This window comes from Lactuca saligna, chromosome 4, assembly GCF_052625555.1.
Source record: "Lactuca saligna cultivar CGN05327 chromosome 4, ASM5262555v1, whole genome shotgun sequence".
Taxonomy (NCBI): Eukaryota; Viridiplantae; Streptophyta; class Magnoliopsida; order Asterales; family Asteraceae; genus Lactuca; species Lactuca saligna.
This window is the reverse complement of record NC_136420.1, coordinates 236503520-236518982: the sequence shown is the minus strand read 5'-3', so window position 1 is coordinate 236518982 and position 15463 is coordinate 236503520. Positions and strand designations below refer to the sequence as shown.

General features: G+C 34.9%; 1 pseudogene; it reads right to left on the bottom strand.

Annotated features, from left to right (window-relative positions):
• Positions 1–2715: 2715 nt before the first annotated feature.
• On the bottom strand, positions 2716–4673 carry LOC145040544 (uncharacterized; annotated as a pseudogene).
• Positions 4674–15463: the final 10790 nt, after the last annotated feature.

Here is a 15463-nt window from a genome sequence, read left to right as displayed (position 1 = left end):
TCTAACATACCACATAATCAAATAACTGTATGGTATTTTGGGGTCTACTTACTAGCTCTGGCTAATCGTACGCACTGCCTCCTCCTGTACTTATTTTGAAAACAATTTTACAAATGATTTTGCAAACCATCCCTTGATTTGAGACTGGACTAACACAAGTATTCCTCCAATTCACTCAAACCAAGGCTCTGATACCAACTAGTAACACCCATAAAAAAAAGCAAGCCAATTTTAAATTTTAAAAATGCTTTCCAAATTCAATAGTTATTACAAAACATGTTTCCAAAATATTTATATATCAGAGTATCCCAGAATCAAAATCATCAAAACAAGAAGCGATAGAATCACGCATTTGCCTTGCCACGATCACCTGATGTACCTGAAATAATAATTGAAACTATAAGCCCGAAATCTTAGTGAGTTCCCCTAAAATATGGATACCCATACAATCCACATAACCATATCAACAACATCATAACATAAGAAACAGAACAACATGTAATGGTTCCACAACTTAACAAACTGGATTACCCCCTTGCCCACATTGTGATTCTAGATTGCTTCCGACCCATAGCTCACATCTGGCTTGCCATCGAGCTCACAGTACGAGTCTCCCTTAGCCCATAATTGGAATGCTCCTAGCTTTGTTGTATTACCGCACTAAGCTATCTCACCTCAATCCATCCCACATAACATATCAACATATAATGATATAACTACTGAGCATGCAAATAATAAATAATAACACAGGTAGTCCTACAGGCCTACCTAACTAGCATAACCACTAGCATGCAATGCTAACTCACATACAACATCTAACACTATTAGGATCACATATCCAATGGGCCGGCCTTGGTGCCTTAGACCCATTAGTATAGTGAGGATAACTCACCTCGCAAATGTTGACTCAGTGGATAAACTCCAACTCTCGGATGACTACCACAAACTCCACCATTTATTATCATAATATAACCATTCTTGTAAGTTCCCAACCTTTCAAGGTATCCCATAAGTCAACTAGTCAACCCCTGGTCAAAGTCAACAGTCCGTGTTGACCTTGACTCGCCGAGTATCCTCGACTACTCGTCGAGTTCCTTGACTACTAGTCCACTCGCTGAGTCACCGGAGTGACTCGTCGAGTTCCTAAGGTTCGCGATCGAAGCTCTAAGGCCACTCGTCGGGCTTTTCCTCCTTGCAACTCGACAAGTTCACACACATCTAGCAATTGCGAAAACCTTAACCGACTCGTCCAGTTGTTCATCCAACTCGTTGAGTCTACGACAATCTTTATCGGACTCGTCGAGTTGTTCAACCAACCCGTCGAGTTCGATTTCCATCTTCATATGACTCGCCGAGTCCCTTCAGCCCCTTAACCATGCAGACACTTTTTAAGTCATGCCAAGGCCCCAAACTGCAGATCAACCTTCCCTAGGCTTTCTTATCACGTAAAGTTGCAAACTTTACATGCATGCATTGCTAAAAAGGCTCTAAATGACAAATCCAAGCATACAAAGGGGCTTTTACACACTAGGGAGGCTTCATACATGACCAAACTCGATCTTTAGGCTTAAAACCTAAGAAAGTTCCAGATTTGAAGTTACAACTTTAGATCTAGCTCATACACCACAATATCATCATACCCAAGCCAAAATAACCCTAAATCTTACACAAAAGAGGTATACAAGGAAATGAGGTAAAGGTGGCGACTTGAAACCTTTAAATGATGCTTAGAAAGGTAGATTTCTGATTCCCCACACTTTCCTTGCTTCTAGCCTCTTGCCCTCCAAGCTCTTCTTTCCAAGGATTCACTTTCCAAAGCTTAAAAGACACAAGAATGAACTACCACATGGATTAGCATTTTCTGGACTCTCAAGGGGCTGTAAATAGGCCAAATGAGGCATATGATTCTTTAAATAGAGTGAAAAACCCCGGAATTTAGGGTTTCATCTACCAGCTCCTACTCGTCGAGTCCCTTCTTGGACTCGGCGAGTAGGTTACTAAAACACGTGGACCAACCCGCTGCTACTCAATGAGTAGTGCAACATACTCTTCGAGTAGACCCAAATACCAAAAAGATTCAACATAACTCAATACCTGATAATCGAGGTGTTACATGTTTCCACATTATACCTATTTTCATCATCAACACATTAGTATTCAGAAAGACTTCAGGTATAATCAATCTATGTTATAAAATATTAAAGTTTAATATACATGTAGTAAAATACCTTTTGCCAAGAATCCAGGCTTCAATACAGCCCATACCTGTATAAAATATTAAAATTTAAAACACATGTAAATTATATAAGATTAAAATGTTTTTCGTTCATGAAAAAAAATTATGTATAAATGTCAAAAAACAAGATACGAGCCAATCATTCTATGACACAAGGAAAATATCACTAGAGAACTATGAAAAAAATATATATGGGTGGGGAGTGGATAAATGTAAGTAGACTACCTTAGCTGATGAAGTTAGTTCCTGCTTCATTTGCAAGTGCTTTGGCAACAAGTGTTTTCCTAAGGAGGCCCAAAAAGCAATATTCCTTTTTAAGGCTGGCAAGAAAAATTGAAAGAGCAGTTGCATAACAACATAGACAAAGCAAAAGAAAGACAAACAGACAAACAGATCTAAAAGGGGATAAAATATCAGATCATGTTACTAAACAAAACCTATTATACTTTAACATAAAACATTAAGAAAACAACACAAAGTTAATCACTTGAAGACCCATGATCATCATTTTCATGCAATGTAACCACTTTCTCTATAAATCTTTTCCTCACTCCTTCAAGAACAGCTTCTTTAGAAGCTTCACCATTGAGTCCATCATTAAGAACATGATCTGATTGGCATAAAATCATAGCAACACCTTCTGGAGTGCATCTCTTACCAAAAGTATGCAACCCAACATAATTTGCCTTCACTACAACAACAACACGGTGGGAAGATTATAATCTGGATAATTAGGAATGCAATCAGTTGATATAAACTTGACAAATTTGGTAGTTGAATACATTGTTGTCAGTTCTTCCACACACTGCATTAGAACTCCACACTCTGGGTACCAATTCAATCAAAAGTTCCCATTAACAACCATATAATCAAAATGAATTGCTAATCAATAACAAACAAGATAGTAGTGAATTAGTGATTACCCACACATCAGATGGAGCTTGTGATACCTCACACACAAAATCGGATCCTAAAATAGGAATGACTGACCTAAACTTTGCAACTTTTACTGTTTGCTTCATCTCTGCTAACCTCTTTCTCCTTCAACATAAAATAAAATGAAACCATGAAAATATCACATGAAGTTTAATGTCCTCATAAAATGAGATTAGGATTGAGGCATTTGAAAGTACCTGTATTCTTCAAGGAAACGATTGTCATCAAGATCATCTTCTAAGTCTTCGAGTTCTTCTTCTGTCTTGTTATCGATCGAATATTTGGTTTCAAGTTTGGAATCTTCATCTTCTGCAGCAGTGAAAGGATCGGGTTTGAAGGCAGGGGGTTTGGGAGGTAAGTTCCCGAGTTTTCTTTGAATATCATCCCATTGAGTCGATGATGCTTCAACATCTTTGTAGACAAAGTGATAGTCTACAATTGTCGCTAACTATTTATTGATCTTTGTCTTGTGAAGATCAGCTTTATCAATTGGCTCCCAAGATCTCTGTAAGCATAATGAATAATGGGTATTAAGATTTTAGAGAATTACTAGAAAAGGTCCAAACAGCTAGTGTAAATGGATAAACCATCTCAGGAGATGCATAAATTTCACTTGATTGATTGCTTTAGAATTCATGTCATCGATTCACATTATACACATGTCTATAGTCTATACCAATAAATTGCAAAAGCTTTGCTTGATTGCTACATGCTAACATTTTACTTCATAGCTTTTGTCCCAATTACCACCAACAAAGGGACTAAGGGAGACTACCTTGATAAATCATACCCTAAGTAGATTTCCACGAGATAAAACAGAATAGACTACTCAGATAAAATAAAATAAAAAATACAGACCACGAGTATATTACCACGAGACAAAAGCTCAGGTCTTTTCGTTGGAAGAATGGCAAGTTCATGTAATGTGGTTCCAGAAGACCACTGCTATCCACAACACTCTTGAAATCTGATCATCCTGCTAAGGAGGGTCTCACCCGATAATAAACTCTAATATTTCCTATTTAAATAAAATAAATCAACTAGATTAGTTAAATGAAAACTAGGTCAACACTAGCTACACCATGAATGTGCAGACCTAAAACAACAAGATCTTGGACATGATTATATACCTTTCAGTTTTTGTCAAGAACTTTATGATACCCAGAAGCAACGTTATCTAGACCATGAATGTGCAGACATAAAAAGAACAAGATTTTAGAATGATGATAGAATGGAAAAGTGAGAGAGGAAATTGTTGAAAAATCTACAAAGATTCTTAACTCCTCATGGAATTTCATTTGCATGAACTGCATCCCAACTTTTGTGATTGTAAGAGTTTGTTTCAGGTCCTGTGAAATCAAGAGATGCTAACAATTTATCAAAAGCTTACATAATAAAAGTGATAGAATCTGAATTACAATATAGATCATACCTTGATATCTCTCTCCTGCCCATTAAAAGTTGTTTGTAGTTTCAGCTTGTCTTCTTTTCCTTTCTTCATCAGAGATTGAGTTCTTATGAAGATTTTGATCTTTCACAAGCTGTTTGTCTTCCGCTTTGAACTTTATTGAGAAAACAAAAGAAAATGTCAAAATTTGATACTCACACCACATAGAGTAGAAAGTTATAAGATTGTATAGTTCTAAGTTTCCATTAGTCTTGCCATCATCTTTTGGATACACAGCTTACAAAATGAAGAAAATAATAAAAAGATTTTGAATATCTACCACTGTGGTACATGGTAGGATAGGATTACTGGTTTGTGTTTAGATTAGTAGTGAATTTGTTTGGTTACATTGAATATGAGCTCTGTTAGTATTGTCGTGGAGATTAGGCACAAATGCTGCTAGATATTGTGTGTGTAGTTATAATAGTTAAGCTTCATCTCAGAGTTGAGGAAAAAGGTCATAAAAGGTTGTTTTTTAAGTCCATAAACGAATAGACACTCTGGTTAATGATGGTCGAGTACATATCAACCCTCCAAGAACAGGTATGCAAAATCTTGAGCTTTAGGTCCATTCCATTACATAACTTCATATATCATTGAAATTTGAAGGCCACACGTTATGACCTTGACAACTTAATTATGTTTTCATTGTTGGTTATTAATACATAATGGAAAGGAAAAAGAACAACTCATTGGTGAAAAATGAACATTAATAAGTGGATGGAATCTCATTCCTTCGAGAATGGAAGTGTCGATTCCATCGCACAAAACAAACATTTTTTTTTTCATTTTTCCTCCCTAATTCAATATTTCTAAAAGTCCAATGAACTATTGGTTATTACCTTCTCATTCTGTAATAATGGAATGGGCATGGGCAGGAGATTGTACAACTTCTTCTTTTACACCATAACAAAGGTTCCATGTAACAATAATCATTGCATAAATGATTTTGATTTATGATTATTTACTTCTTATATAAAGGAGAATCATATATCAAGATTGAACACAAGGAGATTTTTCACTTGTTTGTAATGATTGAATGGAATCACAAATGATGCTATTATTAACCTACCTGCATTACATTGTAATTTCATTCAGGATCAAGTTTTTAATAAGTAGTTTTATCTTTGGTTCATTCCCCTGTTTATCCCGTTTTCTTCTACACTTCTTATTGCCCTGTTACTTTTACCTTGGTGAACAAGGTCCAACAACCAAAAACATCTTCACTTTAATAAAATATGATGATGATCCAAAATAAAATGCACAATGGGTTACCTGTATTCTTGAAACTGTAAAAATAAGGTATTTCAAACTTGATGCTAATAAGAGCTTTTCTCTCAGGTACTGAGTCTTCAGTTGTAATACTTGAAAGTCAGAACTCTCCTCTCAACATGTATTACTACAACATTCATTCAAACCTCTCAATAATGTAACATAAGTTTATAACCCAACTTAATAATAATATAGCAAAAAAGAAATGTCACTCTCGCTATATTAAAAAGAAAAGATGTTTACCTTGCCACCTGGAACTGATTTAATTCTCGTGGTGCCTGATGATAGAGGAAAATATATAAACTCTAAATAAGATAGAGCTAAATTAAGCCATGCACAAGTAAATTAAGCCATGCAGTTGCAAGTTGAGTCCATGTGTGATCCTCATCAATCTGTTGCATAATTCTTACTTGCTTCTCAACAAAATCTTATTTGTGCATCTTGAGGAAAGTGTGACATTCAAGGCATATCTGAAAGGGACATAATGCAATAGCAACATAATAAAAGGACAATAATCTCTGTTAAACCAAGATCTATTTATCACAATTTTTTTTGATTGTTTTTAGTTATGCAGCTATGTCCAACTAGAAGTTGCAAAATATAACTGATGTAAGATTAGATTGTAGAGTGTATGTGTATCCTTTATGGGGATTAGTAAAGAAATAAAATTAATAACAAATAACATAAAGAGAGAGAAAAAGTAAAACTCAACAGCTCCATAGTCCCTCCAGCATTTATGTGTTTGGGAGCCTCATTGTAATTATGTTCTTGCATGAATATGGTGCAAACAATAAGATTGGGTATTGGATTGTTCCCAATAGGATTACTAGCTAACCACTCCTTTATACTTGAAATAATAATTTCCTACCAGATTCCAAAACCACATAATAATACTAGTTAGAGAAATGGCCCATTTTATCCATGAAATAACAACATAGGTACATGTACACTGATGGCATACAACACACATGCTTTTATTCATTAATAACAAGAATACATCTTACTTCCAATTGTGCATGTTGCAATTTGTAAAAGAAAATTCAACCTAATTGACACATAGAGAACTTCTCCAATACATGACATAAAAAGATAAAACATTAGGTTCTTATAAAAAATAAAAGCTGTTTAAAGATGTATTACCAAATTAACTAGATGAAGTTTATATAGGGTGAAAATCATGATCGTATTTAGTGGGGATGTTGTCATGATAACAAACAGTATCCTCTCTTTTTAAACTATAAAAAATTTGTTCGTATGAGCTATAGTTTGCAAACGATCAGAAATTGAATTTTACAAAATTTCATTTCGTATCTACAATGCTCTAAAGAAGTAAAACACCAATAATTCAATGCTCAAACAGACTAAAAAACAATTTAATTTTATAAAATTTCATTTTGTATCTATAATTCTTTGAATAAGTAAAACACCAGTAATTCAATGTTCACACCAAGAACATCGATCCAGGTGATTTTCTTTCCTTCCAAGCTTCGATTAAAAAACGTGACAAAATCGAAAACGTTTTTACCTCAGAATCTCATATTATAAACGAAAGGGGAGATGTAAGATGGCTTTGATCGTGAGGGGTTTTAGAGAGAATGGGAAGAAAATGGAGAGGGGATCGGGTTTTTAGACTGAGATAGGGATGGCGAGATTTAAGAAAGAGTGAAAATTAAGTTACTTGGGTGAAAATGGACCTATGATCTTTGTCTTGAGCACACTTTGAAATCAAAGAATGGAATTTGGTACCTTGTATGTTTTCACATAGAAGAATGTTGATTAAACCCCACATAATTCCTTTTTTGCGTCTCTCTTTCCATTCCGTTCTATTATGTGAGTGCACCCCTTGATCCCGTTGAAGAACATGAGATGTTTTTAATGAAGGAAACCCATAGGAACATTGATCAAGGTTTAAGTTGGGTAACACGCTTTAGATCTTCTGATTCTCGGTCGTGGACCTAGATATCTTTGCCCCTATACTACCAGTCCAACCCAACACAGATGGATCTTGATTTGAATAATGCACTGGGATAGAGTACCGACCGATAGAGAAAACCCCTCCTTAGTGTCATTGAGGAATTAGATTATTGCAAAACATAATAAGATAACAAAAGCATTTACAGGAACTTCAAGTATGAGGCAAGGTTTTAGGATTTCTTTTGATCGATGAAGATTTTAGGAACTTCAAGTATGAAATTATCGATCTTTTACATACAAGGCTTTTAGGGTTGCTTTTGATTGAAGAGGATTTTAAAACATACGAAGAAGAAGAAGGACTAGACTATCAAGGCAGTGTTTTTTATTTTTTTGGATTTTATTCCCCCCTTGGCAATTAAAAAATTGCAGAATGCGCGTTCATAAAGAAAAATATAAAGCGGACAGTTTTAGATAGGTGCCCACCGTCTTTTTTTTTTGTTGGACACTATTTTTAGGGCAAGCATAAAAGTGTGTCCTCTATCCTTCAAATTTTCCATAACTGACATTATTTTTTAGGGCACACACAGATGCACGTCCTCTATTAGCGAGTTTCATAATTTGTGCATCATTATAGGGCTTTTTTCTAGTAGTGAACCCTTGAGACACTCAGACCTTACCACTGAAGTTTATGGTTACAAAACATCTGTGTTAATGATCTTTGTTTTATTCAACCACGAACTAAGTGAAACCCAAAATTCAACATAGTTTTATTGTCACACCCCCAAACCAAGGATGGTGGAAACGTTCGGGGGTGGAGGACTTCATGTAAAGTATCACAACAACGAGTATAATAGTGCTCAAAGTAAATACAACCATCATAAATATAATTGAAAAAGTTACACCAAAGTATATTTTTACATGATTCAAATCAATTACATTATGAAACAAAATGATTGTTTGATGATTATCCCATCCTCAAAACGCTGTTGATTTCCTGTTTCACTGAATTCCTGAGAATACAAGTAGTTTTGAAAAGTGTCAACACAAAGGTTGGTGAGTTCATAAGCTTTTGGCAGTAAGAGTTTGAAAATCGATCTTTGAAAGAGATGTATGTTACCAAGAAAAATCCAATATTTTCCTTATAAAAGTTATGTGGTCCTAAATATCAGGATCGAAATGAACAAGTATTTGTCATACTTAAAGATATAAAAGTGGTTTCAAATTAGCGTAAAAACCCTTTCTGATTTAAGAAAACTCCCGTAATGAATGGTGTGTAGTCTTAAATGCCAAGACTGAAAATATACAACAATATCTGTAATTATTGATATAAAAAGTGATTTTAAATCGACATAAAACCCTTTTTAATATGAAGGCGTATAAGTATTTTTCCATACTTAAAGTAATTTCAGTGAGATAAATCAACATAACACGCTAAATTAAAGTTAGAACCCGTAAATCTTATGATTTGTTGATACCACATGTGAGTTGTCATAACCCTACTTGACTTTGATGGCCTCGTAATTGCGATGTTCTTCAGGCATCGCGAACTGAAATGACACTTGTCACCACAGACCTACCGGTCTAGCTGTTGCAAGCAGCTCTGGTATGGGTTTGTTAAACCCAATATAGATCTATACACAACTATCACGTTCTCCCTACAAGAGACTCTGGTTACAATTTACAGGATTGGTTACTTTGGAAGTAACCCGAAGCAAATGACTCACAAATTTATTCATTAACAGATTTACGTGAACTAAACTAAAAACCTTTGGTAAATAAGTTTGATAAGTAAATGATACATAAACTATACCTATTATAGTTTATCCAAAACATTTGTAATGTATAAGAACTCTTTTATGATAATGCTTTAGAGTTAGGAATCCATAAACTATGCTTATTATAGTTTAATATACGTGTTCTAAATGAATGAATAATCTTATCATGAATGACTAAGTTTCAGTTTATGATGATAAAGTAACAAGGAAACACATTCAATATTTAGAACTTATTGTTATACATTTTGCTCAACGTAATACAAAGTGTTATGAAAGTTATATGCTGTTAACTAATTTTAACCTTTCTGCGCTGTTTTAGAAATGTCATAGAAAAATCATACGAAGTCGAAAACTAAATCCGTAAATTCTGAGAGTTCCCAAAATGTATGAAGTTTCCTCATAATTTTTATCACGATTTTTAATGACCTCCAAAATGGGTGAAAAAGTCCATAATCACAGAATGGTCCGGATTGGTGTTTGAAATGATACGCAGTTTTGTAAAAATCACCATAAATCGTAGAAAAATCGTATGGAGATGTGAAAGTAGTCATTTTAAATCTAAGAACTAGAACTACTTAAACGTAAAACAGTTTTGAAAAAAAATGTTTAAGTTGCCCAAAACAGTCCGTGAATGGAGTTGAACTTTTTTGATGAAGGCAGTTATAAAAGTTTACTTATGTTCTTGGTGTTTTAACTTGTATTCCCCCCCCCCCCCTTAAAACTTAAGAAAACATGAAAATACAGTGGTATGAAATCACCTTGAGTGATTCGAGGAGATGGATGATGTAGAAAAGAAGTGTTCAACTAAAGAACACTTGGGAGATGCTTGAAGATTTAAGGAGATAACAACCAATATGACGATATTTGGGTAAGCAATCTATCATTTGAGTAGAAGGAAGTGAAATAATCATATGGAATATGTTAATACTTACCAAAAGTAGAAGAAAAGCTTGGAGTATAGCCTTGAATCTCGAAATTTAGAGAGTGAAGATGAGAGAAAGTGAAGTTTGTTCTTGATGGAGGAATGATAGGAAATGAAAGAAATGTGAGGAGAGAGGATGGATGTTCCATCTCTTAGAACATGGGAAATGGCTGGTAAATGAGTGGAAAGGACATTGAATTGACTAGGTATGGGCTGATGGGGAATAGTGACATGGAGTGGGTGTGGGAGGTTGCTTGTGTCATAGAATAAAGGAAAGTCAACACTCCACCTCTTGTACTTCACCCACTCTTCTTGGATAAGGTTTATCCCCAAAAACATGGATAATTAATAAATATGGGGCCTTATATGTTAAAATTAAGTTTTGTGTGAAAATCCTGCGTTAAAATAATTAAAAACGAAGCTAAAATGAAGTCGTAGTCGAAAACCGGGAAGAAACGCTCTTCCTGTGAGGCTTCTCGTAAGGGGGCCGAAGGTTCGGTCCCTTCTGATGCTGGGCCGAAGCGAGACGAGGCGAAACAGAAAGAAGTGAGAAGGAGGCTCGATCTGAAGCATCTGGAGCGAAATAGACCGAAATGAACAGTAGCTTCGGGTTCGGTTCTTCAGGCGAGGTTCGGTCCTTCAGGCGAGGTTCGGTTCTGACTAGTTCACCTCTGATAGGTTCGCTTCTTATGCCTTCGCTTCTGACGCCTTCGCTTCTAATGCCTTCGCTTCTGATGCCTTCGCTTCTGATGCTTTCGCTTCTGATAGGTTCGCTTCTGATGAGTCCGGTTCCTAAGAGGGGTTTCGGGTCCTTAGGAGGGTTCGGCTCCTTAAGAGGGGTTTCGGGTCCTTAAGCCTATTTTACTCGTTTTTACCCTGTTTTAAGCCGTTTTTGACCCGGTTAAGGGCTGGGATGGCCTGAAAGACTTCAAAAAGTTACAGAAACTTTTGAGAGAGATTTGGGAGAGATTTCACATTCTTGGAGAGATTACTCATACAAAGAGAGATTTGGGAGAGATTTCACATACTTAGAGAGATTTCTCATATAAAGAGAGATTTAGGAGAGATTTCACATTCTTGAGGAGATTTCTCATACAAAGAGAGATTTGGGAGAGATTTGACATGCTTGGAGAGATTTGGGAGAGATTTGACATGCTTGGAGAGATTTGGGAGAGATTCTAGATAAAGAGAGATAGAGTGAAAATGATTGAGAGAGGTTTCGTGTGTGACATTTGTGAGTATCCGGCTTCGTAATGCAAGGTCTATAAACCCAGTTAAGCCATGTTTAAGGAACTTACACACTCCCAATGAGTATGCAACATTGTTTTATCGATTTGGTTCATTACTTACCACAATTTTAGGTTAAAGAAATCTAGATGTACGAACTTTTCAATTTATGACTTCTCATTAGAATAGCGAATTGTATAGTATTTACCTAACATGAGCCCTAGTATACAAGGGTTAGTTGGGTTGACCGATCTGACTTGTTGACTTTATTTGACTTTAACTTGACCAGAGTTTAACGGTTGTCACATTTATGAATTGACGGTGAAAAGTTAAATGTTCTAGACTTTTCACTAAGGAATTAACAAAACTCCACTTTTGTGGTTTGTACCAAGAAATTTCTTTTTATTTTGAAAGATCTTAATGAAATGCTCTAGACCTAAGACATTTCTTCCCAAAAGATCCTTTTTTTTTTAGATTTATGCATTTATCCACGTCCTTATAAATAATTCTAAAGCAACTTGTTTAACTGACTACACTGGTCACATAAGTCCTTCTTCCGAACATTCGTACTTATATCAAGTTTCAGACTTTGGTTGAAGATAGATCCACCCTATAAGGCCTATAGAAAAGAAGCCTTTGACTGTTTCTTAATAAACAGGCAATCGCAATTCAACGGGAAACCACACAGACACTTCTTAGTCTCTCTTGACTTTGAAGGAAGAGATCCTTTCCTGGGATCCACAGTTTAATGTCTTAAAATAGACATCACTAATTCCCACACATATGCTTTGATTTATTTCTTTATGTTTGGCAGACTCTATGTGACAAGCTAAAATTTCTATCTTGTAAAGCCATTCAATTCAATCAAAATTTAGACTTGTTTCTGCTATCTTTTAGCATTATTAAGGGTCTGTATGAGTGTTCTAAGCCTAGTAAATTCAAGTATTAGGTGTTAGGAAGTATCTACTAAAGTTCATTGTGTAGTATTCAAGCCGGAAAACTCCATCAAAAGGTGTTTACGATCGTAAACTAGAGCTTATGGTCGTAAACTCTTGTCTAGCCATGAACTTACTCCTTAAGTATGATAATCCTTCATTTTTCTTCACTTCTCACATCTCCAAGTCAAGAACACTCATTTCTCTCTCAAGTATCATGAAGAACACTTCCATTTCTCGTCAAATTTGTAAGTGATTCTTCATTTATAAGTTGATATCCTTCTTAATCAAGTAAAACCCCATGATTTCATCAGTGAATTCATCTCTTTTTGGGGACAGAACACCAAGAACACACACTAGTTCTTTGGGTCGTAAACACCCCTTCAAGCTTCCAAATCATAAGTATCCTTTCTATATACTTGTTATCCATTAGAAGCACATGATTAGCATCCAAGAATCAACCATTTTAACATGAACATCAAGATTATACGGCCGTAAACTCTTCATATAGCCATAAACCCTTTATGTCATGGTCGTAAACACCCCTATGGCAGTGAACACTTGTAGTGTGGCCGTAAACTCTCTTAAATCAATAATATGTGATTAATACACTCCATTGTGAGTTATTCCTAGTTCCTAGGGATGTTTCTAATACATGATTAGTTGGTATATACACTAATTATATACATATATGTGTCATTATATGCTTAATAGGATTCGTTTGTGCTCAAGACATCACTTGGCATACTTAGCATCCTATATCGATCTTTCATTTGAATCACTCACTACAGGTGAGTTCATACCCATAAACTTATCTTTTAAAGGATTTTAAATGCTTTTATGTGGGGGGGGGGGGGGGATACAAGTAGAAAACATTTATAGTTATAGTATCAATCACATGTGATTTATAACTGTCAAACAAGAGGATTTCTTATACTTCAAAACTATGTTATCAAACAAATTGTTTCAAATCATTTTATAAACTGACATCAAGTCATCAATAAGCATTCAAATGGTTAAAACTCTTTCATATAAACTCTTCATCATTTTACAAAACTCTTTTAAACTTATATATTGTCAAAATCATGTGAATATAGATATAGTTATATAAATAAGGTTGAAAGGGCTTAGGACTGATAACTCACTTTATTTCTTGTTCTTTGTTTGGTTGTGGACTTAGGGTATCGGATGTTTGTCCGAGTTTCATTTGAATAATAGTTATGTGTTATGTATATGAATGTGGATATAAAAGTTCGTTCAATCAGTTCAATACCTTTGGGTAGCAAAGGTGTGCAAACATGATGAGTCATTCATGCAGCAGTACTAGTAAACTATAATAGGTATAGTTTAGAGAATTATTACTCACTATTTCTAGAACAATGAAACTTACAAGAGTCAGTTCATACATGAAACAATTTAAACATACTATAAAAAGAATAGAAAGAACATACTATATACTAGAAGAGAAATAACATACTAGACACTAGAACAGAAGGAACATACTATACACTATAACAGAAGGAACATACTACACTAATACAAGAATAATATAACATTAATGTAATCCACTACTTCATGGCGTGGCAATATACTGTTGTGTGACGTTTTGTAACCAGAGTCTCCTGGAGGGATAGCATGAGTTTGTGTATATATCTATACGGGATTGACCATCCTATAACTTGCTACTAGCTATAGTGGGACTTGAAGGTCTACGGGTGACGAATATCATACCATTTCGACGTATTTGATCGTTGTGTTTTACCAGTCAATCAATTATGGTTATAATCTCATCACATTTTACCTTAATTAAACAATTGATTTAAGGTAGTTAGTACAATGGTAGTTACTATACAACAATACTACAGTACATCTTCCTTTTCCCATTACATTCATATAGTGATCTTCTCACATAAACGGTAATGTAAACTATTTTCTTGTAATAATAGTCATACTTGGGAAAAACACTCACTGTTACAAAAGAACAAACACACATAACATTTGGGTCTTGGTAGAATACTACATTTCATTATAAGTAGAAAATATAGGATTTTCTAGGAGATACAAACATTTACAGCAAACACTTACAAACATTTACAGCAAACATTTACAAACACTTTCATCAAACTTATACAAACATTGACACTAAAATACTTATGAACTCACCAGCTTAAATGCTAATATACTCTTTAAAAATAACTTGTATTCTCAAGTCACCAGTAGACAGGTAAACTGGACCAGGTTTTGAGAAGACGAAGCACATTTGAGACTCGTCTTTTATTTTGATTAATATTTTGGTGTCTTTCAAACTATACACAGAACACACTTATATTAAATTATATTATTAATGCAATGGATGATGTTGTTGCTTGTTTACTATTGTGCATTGTTATGATACTGAACATGGCGTCCTCTGCCACCGAACGTTTCTGCCGTTTTGGTTTCGGGGTGTGGTAGATTGGTATCAGAGCTTTATTTATAGTGAATTTAGTATATCAACCCATAAAATATATACAACTATAAACACATCGAGATTGGACCAAGAGTTTATATTTTTTAAATAATAAAATATTTAACTAAAGTATACATACATGCATTCATACTAGGATCAATGTCACACTAGAACAGAACAAAAGTATTGTGGTTGTTGGACGACATACGTAGGCTTGGGGACATATAATCAGATCTGGGAGTGATATGGCCTGATCAACTACATCTTTCCGAGAAGTGATTAACATGTTCCTAGGAATGGTTGTGGTGTTGCATGCAGCAAGTCTAAAAACTTACCAACATTACTAAAAT